Below are 15006 nucleotides of genomic sequence, written 5' to 3'. Positions count from 1 at the left end.
TGTATTGTTTTGGAGCCTGTCCTGGAACTCGCTCTGTAGATCAGGCTGGCCTCCAACTGACAGAGATCTGCCTGCCTCTGCCTTCCGAGTGCTGGGATTAAAGGCATGCGCCACTATGCCGGGCATCTTGATCTCTTACTAACAATAGCTGATTCTTCAATTGACCAGAAATGACAAAGTCTTAGTAATGATCTCATAAGAATGACACTCATACCAGTTCTAAATTTAGTATTGCAACCTTCTCAAACCTGAGCTAGGCCCCCTGAGACCACTTTTTCCTCAAACTTGTCTTTCAAGTTCCTGTAGCAACTGCTCATCAAACTCTACATAATCAATGGCTTTTACTCTAAAGCACCTAAATTCTCCCTAATACTCCAACAATATCATTCCAAGCATAAAACAAAAACAAACAAACAAACAAACAAACAAAAACCACGTGGTCAGGTCCATCACAGCTGCACCGCACTTTCCTGGCACCAATTTTGGTTTCTGTTGATGAGATAAAATACTCTAACCAAAATCAATGTGGTGAGAAAAGGGGGTTATTTCAACCTATACTACCAGGTCACAATCCATAACCTAGAGAAGTCAGAGCAGAAACTTCAGCAGGAACTTGAAGTAGAAACCATCAAGGAACGCTGTTGGCAGGCCTACTGGCTAAGGTTCTCATACTTTAGTTAGCTTTCATATCCGTTCCAGGATTAGTGACTAAAGATGATACCATTTACAGTGGTCTGGGCCCTTCTACATCAATAAACAGTAAGAAAACCTCCTATACACATGTGTCAGCCCAATTGCTCTTCTCAGATAATTCTAAAGCTAACTAAGACATAAACCATTCAGAACAAAAGCACCCTACAAGGTCTTCTGAATTGGCTCTATAATGTTACATATTCTGTCATTCACCTACTCTTCTTAGCCACACTGGCTTTCTTAGCCATTACTAAAACGTTAATTACCTCAGTGTCTTACCACATGCTACCTATACTTCCTGGATTGTTTTTTTTTCAGATAACTAAGTAGCTCACTTTCTTATCCCCCTACTCTGCCCTCTGTATAATTATTATATTAGACAAAGGACCTACCTTCTTTATTAAAAGAACGTCTCATATGCCAAACAGGCCGTGAAAGCATGATGCCAGTGAAGATAGCCCTGAATTCCTAATCCTCTTGTCTCAGTCTCCCAAATACTTGAACTTAAACATATGTTGAAAAGACTTTTTCTACAGTCCTGTCAATTGAGGTTTATTTATTTATTTTGCTACTACTCTATAGGAATACATGAGGTTGGATACCTCATAAAGATGTGAGTTTCGTTTGACCCACAGTTTTGGAATCTGAATATCCAAATATTATGTCATTGGTTCTTATAGGAGACCCTCTGACTACACCACATAAGGAAGATAAAATCATGCCTGGAGCACATATAAGCGGAACTGATCACATGCAGATATAGGATTCCATAATCACTCAATGGGACCAAACACTCTTTCATTTAAAAAAAATCAACATTTTCATGTAATATGAAGTAAAAAACACAAGGCTTTGAACTTTTTTAGACAAGTCCTCTACCACTGAGATATATCCCCAGGCTAACAAATCCCACATGAAGAAACTGAGCATCTCACAAGAACTACCTCAGTTTCTTCCAAGAGCAGCACCTCCAAAAACCTAGTCACCTCATCTCTGCTCTACCTCCTAAGGATCTCACACCTCTGCCACACACCCCAGGTCCTCTATCACATCCCATGGCCTGTGTTGATGCTCTGCACAGCCCAGATTCCACTCCTGTGGATAATCTGTATAGTCAGGTGAATTGAAGACAGTAAAGTAATATTAAAACTCCCCCACAGTAAGGATGAGAAATATCACAATGCAGGGAGTTAGGACTCTGTATAGTGCTACTTCAGATGACTCAAAAATAGAAACAGAAAATGGAAAGATATATGACATGCCTGAGATTAATATAATGCTGATTGTATGTACTATGAATCTGGTAATTAATATTTTATCAATAATAGTCATAGTGGATTTTTGTGTCAAACATGAAAAGTTGACTAGTAAGATACAAGGCTTAGAAAGAGTCATTAATGAACAAAGAAAAATTCTCAGACACAGGCAGAGGAATGAGAAAAGAATGAAATAGGCCAGCCCAAGGTTGTTGAAAACCAACTTTAATGTATTCACATACTGTACAAGAACTACCAGCAAACAACAGGTACCCCCAAGATTATGGAGAAGTTGAGTGGAATCCTATACATATATAGATTTGAGGAGATTAAAGGAAATGGTCATTTCATATAGTATTCATTCACCCAAGGTGTACCAGATGTTAAATCCATGGGCAACTCAGAACAGAATCATTCCCAAGACTAGAAAGACCTGGTCAAAGCAATATTGGAAGTTGTTCCTCAGTTACAGAGGATAACATGAAAGGAAGAGGAATTTACCACCATAAAACAATGAAATAGGGTGAGAGGTACCGATATTTCCCAAGACCAGTATTAGGTAAGGGTCAATAGATTGATTACAAAGGCAGAGTAATTTTAACAAACATACCTTGGTCTTGTGTCATTTAGCAGCTCTGAATGTTTGGGACAAGGTTGAAGAATCAGAAAAGAGGTGTAGGTCATTTACTAACATTGTACAAATCCCAAAAGAAGCTTTCACTGACTCTTTGCAAAAATTGACTTTAGCTGTAAACAGAACAAACTGTATCAAATCCAAAATCTAGGCAAATATTAATTCAATTCTTGGCTCTTGAAAATGCTTATTCTGAATGCAAAAGGATGATTGTGCCTTTAAAGGCAAGATCAGCACCAATAGATGCATGGATTAGAGACATGGATGATACTGGACCTGAAGCTTATGATACTACTCTGATCAGAGAAACAATTTCTAAACATTTAAGAAAAATGAAAATGTGAGATGTTTTAATTGTGGTGAGCCTTGGACCCTCACCAACACTGGGATAGGAAGAGTGACCAACTAAGCCTCAGACTACACCAATTGCAGGAAGAGGGACACTCTGCATCACAGACCCCACCTGCATCCATCGGAAGAAGAGATGGCTAGGCAACAGGATAAGAACATATTCAACACCATAAATAGGAATATGATATCACCAGTCACTAGGGGTTTATTCCATAAAGACCTGAATATCCAAAAGCAGAGGAAAACAACCTTAAGAATAACTTTATGAAGATGATACAGGCCATTAAAGATGGAATGATAAACTCCCTTAAAGATATGGAGGAAAAGACAAACAAAAAAATGGAAGACATGGATGAAGACAAACAAAAAATGGAAGAAATCAACATATCCCTGAAAGAGGGAGGTAACTCAGACACTGCTTCTGGCAGTGGATCTAGTATGTGTCCCCAGTACATGTGGCTTTGGGGACCAGTGGGTGGGAAAAAGTAGGCAAGGAAGCAAGCCCAGCCTGCCCCAGAAGACATCCACTGAGCTGGCCTCTGATGAGGTGATGGGGTCACTGTCCATTGGTCCATTTCATCTCTCATCAGACTCGGCTACTGTTGTCAAGGCCCTCTAGTAAACCCAGGATATCTGCCAGGATATATCTGCTAGACATGATTTTACTATCTGTCAAGGCCTGCTGTCCTTTAGGCCCATTGAGGCTTAGTTATCCCCCATAGGGTTAATACGGTGGCATGACAGACAGAATGGCTGAGCTGCAGGAACAGCTCAGTTCAGAAAAAAATGGTGGTTTCCAAATTAAAAAATGACTCTCATGGATACAGGTGGGAGCTAAAAAGCACACTGAAGGCCCAGCATGAGCACCTAAAAGAATTGGAAGTATTCGCATGTGCCCCTGCTTTGATGTGAGGGTCAGAGGGGAACTTTGCTGGCTTGTCATAACCGTTATGCACATAGCACACAGCAGCAGAAGCCTGAGTAGAGCGATAAAACTGATTTTTTTCCCAAATTTAAAATGCAGTCCTTCTGTCATCCCCTCTGCTATGATTTCTGTTCCAGTCAACAGATATTAGATATTATTTGACCTCAATCTTGCCACTGACTAGCTTTAACTGATGGGTAATCTCATGTTTCAGTTGGCTAGTAACTGCCAGGTGTTGGAATTGAGAATGCATAGGGAAAGGATGTATTCTGCTTTCCAGAGGCATGCTGTGAGTACACACGTTTTTACTTTAGACGTTGATTTCACACACACAAATTCACATGATTTCTAAGTGCAGCAAAAGACAAAAGGTGTTAATTGTGAGGTCTGTTTCACTTTTTCTCTTTTTCTTAAAGACTAGAGTTTGAGGTATTGGATGAAGATGCTTTAATTTCAGTTCCAGAAAGAATTGATAGAATTATATTTTGAGTACAGAGACTAAGGCACCGACAAGAAGATGAGGAACGACTTTTTCAAGTTCTTTTCAGAGAGAAAAAAATCAAACAAAATCATGAATTGTTTAAAAATTGGTCGACTATTTTGTAAGAATTTTGATTATATTTGTCTGTACAGTGTTTCTCTTTCCCCAACAAGAAGAAATGCAAGTTGGGGAGGAATTACCATTCATGCTGTTGGTGAATAATTAATCTGTTATAAAGAGACCCAGCTTCTTGAGAATGTGGCTTGGCTTCCCTGTCCTCCCACTCAAGAGCTCAGAATCAGTCTTGTTGGCATCCTCACGGGTGACTGTCCTGCGAGCCTCTTCACTCCCTCTCTTTGACATTGTACATTTGACACTTTTGACTTCTTAGGAAGTATTTCTGTTTTTCCTTTTGTTGGTTGTGGTTTTGTATTCCTAGACAGGATTCTCTGTGTAACCCTGACTGTCATGTATACCAGGCTGGGCACGATATCAGAGATCTGCACGCCTCTTCCTCCAGAATGAAGGAGTAAAGGCGTGCTCCACCAAGACCTGCTGTACTCACTTTGTGAAATCCCGTTTTCCTTGTGTTGTGTGTCAGTGATCTCCCTTCACCTGCCTCAGTTAGGTCTGTCTGCCTCGTTTGTTTCTGCATGCATCATGTTCCTCCCAGGACTATAAACCTCCCAGAACCCTACATGAGCTCCTGTTGGCCTTGCTGAGCACCTGCTGTGTTCCAAGTGCAGCTTGAGGCCTAGGGATTCATTAGACAACGTGACAAGAATTTTGCCCTTGTGCAGTTACTGCCTACTGGATTGTTCTGGTGTAGGCCTTTTGCCTGTGACCCAGTCTTATATTTTCAGTTAGCTACTAGACATCTTTGGCTAAATATTCCTAGTAGTGACCCCTTAGGAGCCTCACAGACACAATAAAACCTAAACATTGTCTTCTGCCCTAACTCTGTTCCTCATACCGCTTTTCTGGTTACGATGTCACCCAGTTTGGAAGGCTGGAAGTCACCACAGACCATGTTCCTTCACTCTTACAATTACATGTAAGCAGTGATAAACCATGTGAATTTCCACTCATGTGCCCTTTTGTGTGTGCTGTTCCTGTTTCCTGTGCCCTCCCCAGATCTTCCCCTGCCTGGCAAGTTTCTACTATTACCATAGATAGTACATAGAGAGAACAGAAATTTTGTAGAGAAATAGAAAAATATGATATTTAAAAATGACCATTAAACAGCTTGATACAACTATTAGAAACAGAGAAATAAAAAATTTGAATTGAAAAGACTTCTAGAATTACTATTTGATACTTTTTATAGTGCTGACTATTGAATCCAGGGCTCAGTACATACTAGGTAAGTCTTCCACCACCAAGCTCTCTCTCAACACTAATTAATGTAATTTATTTATAGGCAAGGATACTGAATTGTAGAGAGGTGAATTTCCTTGTTCAGTGTGACACAATTATGATACTATGGACATTTAATAGAAAGTAAATTCTGTAGTATTATTTACTAAATTAAGATCACATAAAACAATACATTAAGTGAATCTCATAAAAATGGAATAATTATGTCTTTTTGAAAAAATAATCTGTAAGAGCATATTACTGTTATGAAATAAGAACTCAGTTCAGGTAGGCAGCACTATTATATGAGAAGAATACCAATGCCAAGAGGTATACTGGGCAATGAACATAAAGAACTAAACCTAAACCTCTGCAACCATTACATATGATAAAATAAAAGGTAGTGATTCTAAGAATCTCTGAATGATTTGTTAGGCTTAATGATATCTTAGTTTTTGAAAAGGCTAATTTGATCATTTTCTTTTTTAAATTCCTTTTTGTTTATTCAAATGTATCTTTTACATCATGCAATTAATTGACACTTTTCTTACATGATATAAGTTCAAATCCCATGTACTTAACAAATGTCAATTTTACAGTAAGAATAGAGCAGTGTAATACAAAACAATAGCATCATGACAGGGCAATATGGAGCCCCATGGTTTGCACTGACATTTACTAACTACTGGCCATGTTACTGTATGACTTGCTGTGGCCAAGAAGACTGCCAGTGCTTTACTTGTGGCAGACTTAGCAATTATGAAGAGTAGTATATACACAGTAATAAAAAGATCAGCTCAGAATGCTCAGAAGACAAACATGTCACATGCTGTCGGGAATAATAACAATTAATATACGTAAAGAGAATATTCTACTTACCAGCATGCATAATGAAAGTGTGCCCAGGGGTCATTATCTAGTTTGTTGACTGAATATCCATTATTAAGAACAATGTTTAGTAATTCTGAATCTCCTACACAGGCATTTCGATGCAAAGAAAAGTCATCATCCCATTGTCATTCTCTAATCTTAAAAAAGAAATTAAGAAAGTATAAATACTGGTGACACTCACATTCCTTCAAAACAGATGTGACACACATCTATGCAAACTACCTATCACTGTGCAGCTGTAGGCCAGTGATCACACCGCTTACTTACTGCCTAGATAGATTCTAACATCAAGTTATGAAAGCCAATTTGAGTAAAACAAAACAGTACTTGTCTTCCATGACACTGCTCATGCTTTGCTGCCATGATTCATGTTTGGAATTTGCATTTTTAAGTGGTCTGAAGTTTTCTGTCGACAGAGTTTGATCTGTCTACCACATGCCAGTCTGGTACTCTCAGAGGTCAGACATCATTGCTGGATGTAGGACAAATTCCAATAGTTGTAAATACTAAAAACCTATATTCTGATGTTGGGATTAATGCTGAAGATCAGAGAATAATTCTCTAGTGGCCAGTCACTAGAGAATTCTTACCTCTGCCAATGATCAGACCAATGTGGCAACCATGTTCTCAGACTGCACTGTACTTCAAACTACACTGCTCTTCAGACTGTACTGCTCTCCAGACTGCCTCCATCTCTACAAATCTTCCTGCCATATAGTTCTCTCTCTGCCCAGGTATATCACTCTTGACCCCACCTGCCTGGTACTGGTAAAGCAACATGATCCCAAGGGCTGTGATCCCCTTTGTGTGAGCTCTGTTTCACTTTTAGACAAATTCAATCACATGCAGGCCAGGGTGGCCTTGAACTAACAGAGCTCTATCTGGCTCTGTCTCCCAAGTGCTGGAATTAAAGGTGTGTGCCACCATTACCTGACATCTATGGCTAACTAATGTGGCTAGCTTTGTACTCTGATCTTAAAGCAAGCTTTAATTATTAAATCATAAATGAAATATCATCACAGAGGAGGAGGTGGGGGGATAAGCTGTGGGATGGGGGAGAAGGGCAGAAGGAGAAGGGGAGGGAGAGGGAACTGGGGTTAGTATGTAAATGAAAAAATGTTTTAAGAAGAGTATGTCTTACTTAGGATTTCTACCGCTGTGATAAACACCCTGACCCAAATCAACTGGGGATGGAATGAAAAGTTGTTTTCACATAAAGATTATTAGTCCACCACTGAGGAAAGCCACAGCAGGAACTTGAACAGACACAACAGAGGGGTCTCTTCATTCTGTTCTTCAAGTCATGACTTGCTCCTCATGGTTTGCTTGGCTTCTTTCTTACAGCACCCCGGATCACGGGCATGGGGGTGACACAACTCTGCAGTTGGCTGATCCTTCTCACACCAAGCACTAATCAAGAAAATGTCACTCAGGCTTTTTAAAGGTCAGTCTGTGGGAGACTTTTCTCAGCTGAGATTCTTTCCTCGTAATGACCCTAGCTTGTGTCAAGTTGACATACAACTAGCCAGCACACGGTGCATCAAAAGATGTCATTCATTCAGAAATACAGAAATGGCTTACCACAGGAAAACCAATAAATGTAGTACATTCACAAATGAACAGATCATATGAGCATCTTAGTATATGGAGAAAAGGCTTTCTACCAAATCCACAGCACTTCACAAAAGGAAGACTATTTCATCAAAGAGAATATGAATGGAAGGAATATTTCAACACTAGGGAGGTGAAGACAGGAGGGCAGAAGTCCAAGGCCACCATTCCCAGCATAGTGAGTTCAAGGCCAGTGTAGGCTACTTTCTCTCAAATATAATAAAGTCCTGCCATTCACGGGAAGATGGACACAAATGGAGATAGTCATGTTAAACAAATTAAGTCAGTCTCAGAATGACAAACCCTGCTTGACCTTCCCACTTGTTGTGTCCAGATTTTCCCACTGATGTGCAGAATCACCATTGTGTCTGTAAGTAAAACTGCCAAGGGGAAAAAAAGGGGACCAACACGATGAGGGACGGATGAAGCAGCACTTTGTCCAGCTTGGAAGTAGGCAGAGCAGACATGGAGGGAGAGAGCAGCACCTTGTGCAGATTCAACAGGGAAAACAAAGTCCTGATCTTTGATCTCATTTTCTGGTCTTCTGAGAAAGACTCATCATCACTGTCTGCTGAGGGTGTCATACTTGGGGCGGTGGCTGTAGCGGTGTCTGATGTGTTATTCTCATTCTTCCCTTTGATTGTCTTTCAGTTTTCCAACTGGACTCTGAGAATTACCTTTCATGGAGTGGTTAAGCATGCTGGATGTCCAGTTGTTTCTCAGAAACTGAGTATGGACCTCAGTTTCACCGTGCTCTCTGTCCTTCTGTCCTGGCTTGGACTTCAAGGTGTTCCATCTGAAGGAAGGAAAGGACAAGAGGATATTTTGGATGCAAGCAGATACAATGGGGTTCCTGATGCCACCAGTGACCTCTCCTCTGTAACCTGACATATAAGTGTTCTACACTGTGTCAATGAGGAGAAGCAAAGAGGAAGGGACAAACCCAGAGCATTGCTTTTATTTACCCATTCATTTTTGTAGTTCAATGGATGGAAGAAAGGAACCAAGATTACCAGGGAGGTGTGCTTCACCCAAGATATATCCCTAGCACTGTACTTTTATTTTTCAAGGGGTTTGCCTATTAGCTAAATAAGGGTAGTTCAATCCATCTTGCTGTGCATTGGACTTAGGGCTTTGAATGCACTGCGCAAGTACTCTAACAATAGAGCTCTATCCTCATCCCTTAGAGTCATTCTAAATAATGATCCAATAATGAGTCATTTATAAAAATAAAGTACATGGAACAGTGATGCAAGTCCAGAGTCCCAGATATTGTGGTAATGAGAGTTAAACATCTTTGTGGCCTTTCTTATTAGTATAAGCACTGACCTTAGTCAGTTGTGGTGACAAACACCTTTAATCCCAGAACCTGGGAGACAAAGGAAGGCAGATCTTTCTGAGTTTGAGGACAGCCAGTGATACATAAACAACAACAACAACAGCAGACAGAAAGGAACAGATACAGAGAGCTGCAGACATGAAGGGAGTGAGAGATCTTGGAACACTCATTTTCAAGTAGGTAAAAAAGTGTAAGAGGCAGAGGGAACAGAGGAACCAATATAAAGGAGTCCTTCTATTCACAACAGGACTGGTGCACATGTGACTCACAGGGCCTCTGGCAACATGCACAGGGCATGCACAATTTAAGTCAGATGGGTCCTGGTGTGGAAAGGGAAAAGTGGACACAATCTCCCATTCCCTAATCCAACAGCTATCTCCAACAGACAGCCATTTGCAACTGAAAATTAATTTTTTCCAATGTAGCCTACCTGGGTTTACAAACCACACTTAAGGGCAAACCCAATGCCCAGCAGTAGTTAGCCAACAAAAATGCACCCAATAGTATCTATGTAGACTTTTCATCTTGTATTGCTTTCTTTAGACAGTTTTAACATTGCTGTTCTTTTTATATTATGAATTCAAATTTTGTGTTTTTATGGATTTTGCCTCTTTTGTTTCTTTTTCTTGTCTTTCTAAAATATTCTAGTCTGTTAAGACAGGCAGTGGTAGCATGTACCTTAACAACCAGCACTTAGGAGGCAGTGACAGATGGATCTCCAGGTTCAAGGACAACTTGATCTACAGTGTAAGTTTTTGGACAGACAGAAACCCTGTCAGGGAAAAGCCAAAAACCAAAGAATTAAAAATTTAACTCAGTTTCCCATATGTAAGCCTATCCTTCCTACAATATTTCTACAATTATCTACTTATGAAGTTGACAGTATTTCAGAAAGCCATAAATGGTACTTTTCTATGATGAGACCTGGTATCTCAGTTCTTGTCTAGATATAACAGCTGACAATGTATCGTGTTTAGCTTGCCAAAGGAATTTACCATGGCAGTGTTAGATTCCTCACAAAAAGATAGTTTGAAGATGGCAAAAGAAAGTCCAGTCTGGCGCATCCTCCATGCCTTAGCCAAGATGAAATAGAACACTTTTGTGGCCAACATCAAAGAACATTCCATCCACGACTCACCCTGTACACATATGAATGTACACCCCTCTGTGAGTTCCTGGCAAGGAGCAAAAATTGTGTGAATCATCTTATAATCACCATAAGTTCAAAGTCAGAAGAAAACATACCTACAGAATTATATTTTAAATCATATCTTCATAAAAAGTGATCAGTAAAAATGAAAAGTTCCATGTTGGAGCACACCTGGTCACATTCATTGATCATGCGAGAACAGTGCTCTGAGCAGCCACAGCCATGAAGAAACACCGTGTGAAGTTAAAATCTCCGGTTACTGGAATTCTGTGGATGCTGATGCAATAAGCCAATCAAATTGAATTAATAATGTCATGTTTCATATTGGCAAAACATTCCTTGGTGGCCCCAGGGGAGAGCAGACAGACAGAGTTGAACCCAGTTGTATCTGCTCATAAAGCCCTCCGGGATGGAGCTACCAGTGGCAGCCTTTTTAGGGTCAGAGTCTGGAAGGAGGCAGACTCAGTGAGCCACTCACTGACTCTCAACAAAGACCAAGACTCTGATGACACAATAGAGAAGACTGAAGAGGTCAGGTGAAAGCAGGCATCTCAGCCATGGTCTTTTGTGGAGCATGAACCCTGTCTGACTCAGGGAACCTTGTGGGGACAAAGACAAACTTGCCAACACAAGGTTTGGGTACAGTTTGCTGTAGTTGCAATTCTGAGGTTTAAGTGGCCTGTACTAGATCCAGAACCAAAGGTCATATTGGGAATTGGTATCATGAAACAATCAAATGGTGTGAATGTGTGTGTGTGTGTGTGTGTGTGTGTGTGTGAGTATACATATATATATATACATATATATAAATATATATGCATATATATAAATTGAGACAGGTGTTATATGCTGAAGACAATTTAAAACACACAACAATAAACACTGGCCCTCCTACCCTGATTTTCATTAGTTTCTTGTTGCTTCTTTGCCAAATATCTTCCTCTTCCAAATGAGTATTTCCCTGTGCTTGTTACTTTTCTGTTTCTTTGTATCAACCAGTTTCCCTCATAGGATCCACATTATGCATAGACATTCCATTTTCTTTATGTTCATTTAAATAATACTGAGATTTTTATTATTCTTTAACAACTATGATTTACTAATTTTTCCACTCAAGTGACCCCCTCCATTGTCTATCATTCCATGTTCTCATAATTACAGAATCATTCCAGTACTCCTACCCTCTAATGATGAATATGTATATCTATCTATCTATCTATCTATCTATCTATCTATCTATCCATCATCTATTTATCTATCCTTGTAGACATCTCATCACTAACCCTTATCTCCATTTCTTCAGTGGTGACCCAGAAGCACATGCTTTGTCCTCAGTGTCTTAGTTGCAGTGTTAGACCCCACTCTTATCTCTCTGACAGTGTCTCGCAGCAGACGTCCCCACGTATCCTTTTTCCATCCTTTCTATCTGATTCTCCTTCACTGTGTTTGTGACTCCTGCTCTCTTCACTGACTAGGAGGATTTTCTATGTCTGGTAACATTTCATTGTGACAGACTGATGGAATTGCATACCCGAGGTCTTCACTTTGATCTTTACAATAATCTCTACATGCCACAGGCTCCACCTGGTCCTGTCACACTTCTCTGTACACCACAGACCTTCACCTTATCCTATCATACATCTCTGTATACCTCAGATTCCACCTTGTCCTGTCACACACATCTCTCTACACCACAGACTCTACCTGCCCCTGTCACACACATCTCTCTTACCACAGGTCTTCACCTGGTCCTGTCACACATCTCTCTACACCACAGACTCTTACCTGGTCCTGTCACACACATCTCTCTACACCACAGGAGCCACCTTATCCTGTCACACACATCTCTCTTACCACAGGTCTTCATCATGTCCTGTCTCACACCTCTCTCCTTTCTTACCATAATTTTACCTCCTCATTTCCTCTCTACACTTGAGCACATGGATGTCACATTTACAAACATTACAATAGTTTCCTGTGTCACCTTTCCTCTTTTCATTAAAAAGCTAATATTAATATTCCCTTCTTCAGAGCTTCTCTTTGATCCTGAACTGTGAATTTACTTAGATGTGTATTGCTTGCACAAGCAGACATGAGCTTCCTGGGTGACGCGTTTGAAACAGTGTTTTTCACAGCAGGGTCAGGGGAACTGGGACATTTCTGGAGGTCAGTTACTTTTTTATGTTACAGTGCTTTTCATTCAACAGCAGAGGCTGACTGAGAAGCTGCGTTTTCTATCATGTGAAAGATGAAGTGCAGAGATGGTATTTGTGTTCATCATACAATCAGAACCATTCTCAAAACTGCCCAGATGCTAAGAAAAGCGAAGATGGGTTCAGTAGACCAAAGATGCATCCCAGTCCAGTGACTCCAAACAGCATCCCTATGAGTGAGATGCAGTAAAAATATTAGAATCATTGATTTTAGTGTCGGGATATTAAATTATTATATGACATACAGTGCAATAGGTAGAAGTTGTGCAAACACACACACACACACACACATTCCTGCACAGTATGGTCATTGTCCCACATAATCTTATGGAGACAACTATTTGAGTGAAAATGTCACGACATTAAATAATAATTTTAAAGGTATGAAGATTTTAAATATTTTACTTGTAATTTTTCAATCATATTAGAATATTTCTTTAAAATATTTGAAGGGTCATATATGTGTTAAGTTTACAAGCAGTAAAATGCATGGATTTCTCCATTCTTCTAAATATCTACTAAACACTTTACCTTTGAGGACAGGTGATGGGGACATACAGACATTTGGACATCCAAATGTGTCCTTCCACAATTGTGTCTTCTGTCAATTCTGATGATATCACCTAAATGTCTCTTCAAGTTTATTTTATTTGTTTGTGTGTTTGTAGGAAAGTGTGCAATGCGCATGCAAACACGAGACATGTGACAGTCAGAGGACAACTGTCAGGAATGTAAGCTCTCCTCCCACTATCTGGGTTCCATGAGCGAATGCATCCTTGGCAATGAATACTTTTACCACCGTTTTACACACCAGCAAGATGATTCCTTAGGGTGAAGCTCTCTTCTATATTCTATTCTGCTCATAGTCTTTCTTTTCTTTAGTGAAGCCGATTTGTGCAGGCCAATTGATATTTTTTGTCCTTGGTTCAAATTTAATTTTCTTTATAATACCTCCCTTGCAACCCATAAATATCTCCCATGTATTTTTGCAAGTCAACATTCCTGGTGTTTGTAGCACCCAAGATGTTTAACTTGTTCTCTAAGTCACTTTTCTCAATGCAACTTTATTGTCTTCAATCAAGTTACAAGGTCTTGAAGGAAAAAGAGAGCTCTTGTTTTTCAGTGGTCATTTCATAACCAGAAAGGGATCTGGAAGACAGTGTAAGCAAAGGCATGCCATTTTTCCCTTGGGTGCCAACAAGGCATTGCTGCATGTCCATGAGAATGTATCCAACATTTGCATTTCCTAGAATTACCTAATACTGCATGTGCATCAAGGAAGACAGCATGATTCTAACATGGCAGTGAGCCAGAAGACAGCCGCCACACAGACACGCAGGAAAGGCCTAGGACATTGCATTCATTCATTCTTCCATTCAAAGCATTCATTTACAAACACCTACAGAGAGCATATTCTGCTGTCTTCCTACTGTCTCGTGAGAGTGAATGACACATGAGGAAATAAAGAACTGTCTACCACCCATTCAGTTATTTATGAAAAATAAAATGAAATCTAGGCCTATGTTCGCTAGAACTAGGTATGTATTTTTGATTAAAATTTGATGTATGAATTATAAAGTAGCATTTAATTCACAATCACAAGTTCAAGTCTGAGAAGACACATGTTATAGGCATGTGAAGTCCAGAAACATGGCATGGAAACATGACACTTACCATGGGAATTGTTCGTCATCAGGTATTTGTGCAACAGAAACAGTTCTAGTCTCGTAATTTTGTTTGCTCTTCTTCGATACAGTGATTTCACAATTTATCCTCATGTATAACGGGCATTCAAAGTCCCAGTATACATATTGTAGGTTAGATGGTCTTACCATTGAATGTGCCTTCTATGGGTGATGGGCACCTAAAAATAAAACCACTTAGAAATGTATATTTGCACTGCTTCCATGATTAAATCCTTCTACATTAGTTAAGCTGGGTACCTCTAACATCAAGTCTTGATTACAGGATTGTTTTCACAGGACTGTGCTTTTTCTATGTCTGCAGTCCAGATTTCTGTGGTCAAGAAGGTGGTACATAAATCATAATTCTATCAAATGCTCTCCTGGGAAATTTATATAAATGCAGAGTTTCTTACTGAACATG

The 15006-nt window shown here is 39.8% G+C and overlaps 1 long non-coding RNA gene across 7 annotated transcripts; it reads right to left on the bottom strand.

The window, feature by feature from the left end:
• Positions 1–1009: 1009 nt before the first annotated feature.
• LOC121138701 lies at positions 1010–14993 on the bottom strand. Of its 7 annotated transcripts, XR_005875581.1 has the most exons (5): positions 14575–14993; positions 10783–13070; positions 7729–8994; positions 6576–6724; positions 1010–2696 (listed from the first exon to the last, which is right to left on the bottom strand). It is a non-coding gene; the product is annotated as an uncharacterized LOC121138701 (long non-coding RNA). The 7 variants fall into 7 exon arrangements; XR_005875575.1 differs by having other exon boundaries at positions 1010–6724; XR_005875578.1 differs by having other exon boundaries at positions 1010–6724; positions 10783–10963; positions 14575–14963.
• Between the last annotated feature and the right edge of the window lie 13 nt (positions 14994–15006).

This window comes from Mesocricetus auratus, unplaced genomic scaffold, assembly GCF_017639785.1.
Source record: "Mesocricetus auratus isolate SY011 unplaced genomic scaffold, BCM_Maur_2.0 contig_3516_pilon_obj, whole genome shotgun sequence".
Taxonomy (NCBI): Eukaryota; Metazoa; Chordata; class Mammalia; order Rodentia; family Cricetidae; genus Mesocricetus; species Mesocricetus auratus.
Note: the sequence above shows the minus strand (reverse complement) of the source record. Positions and strands in the feature narration are given on the sequence as shown.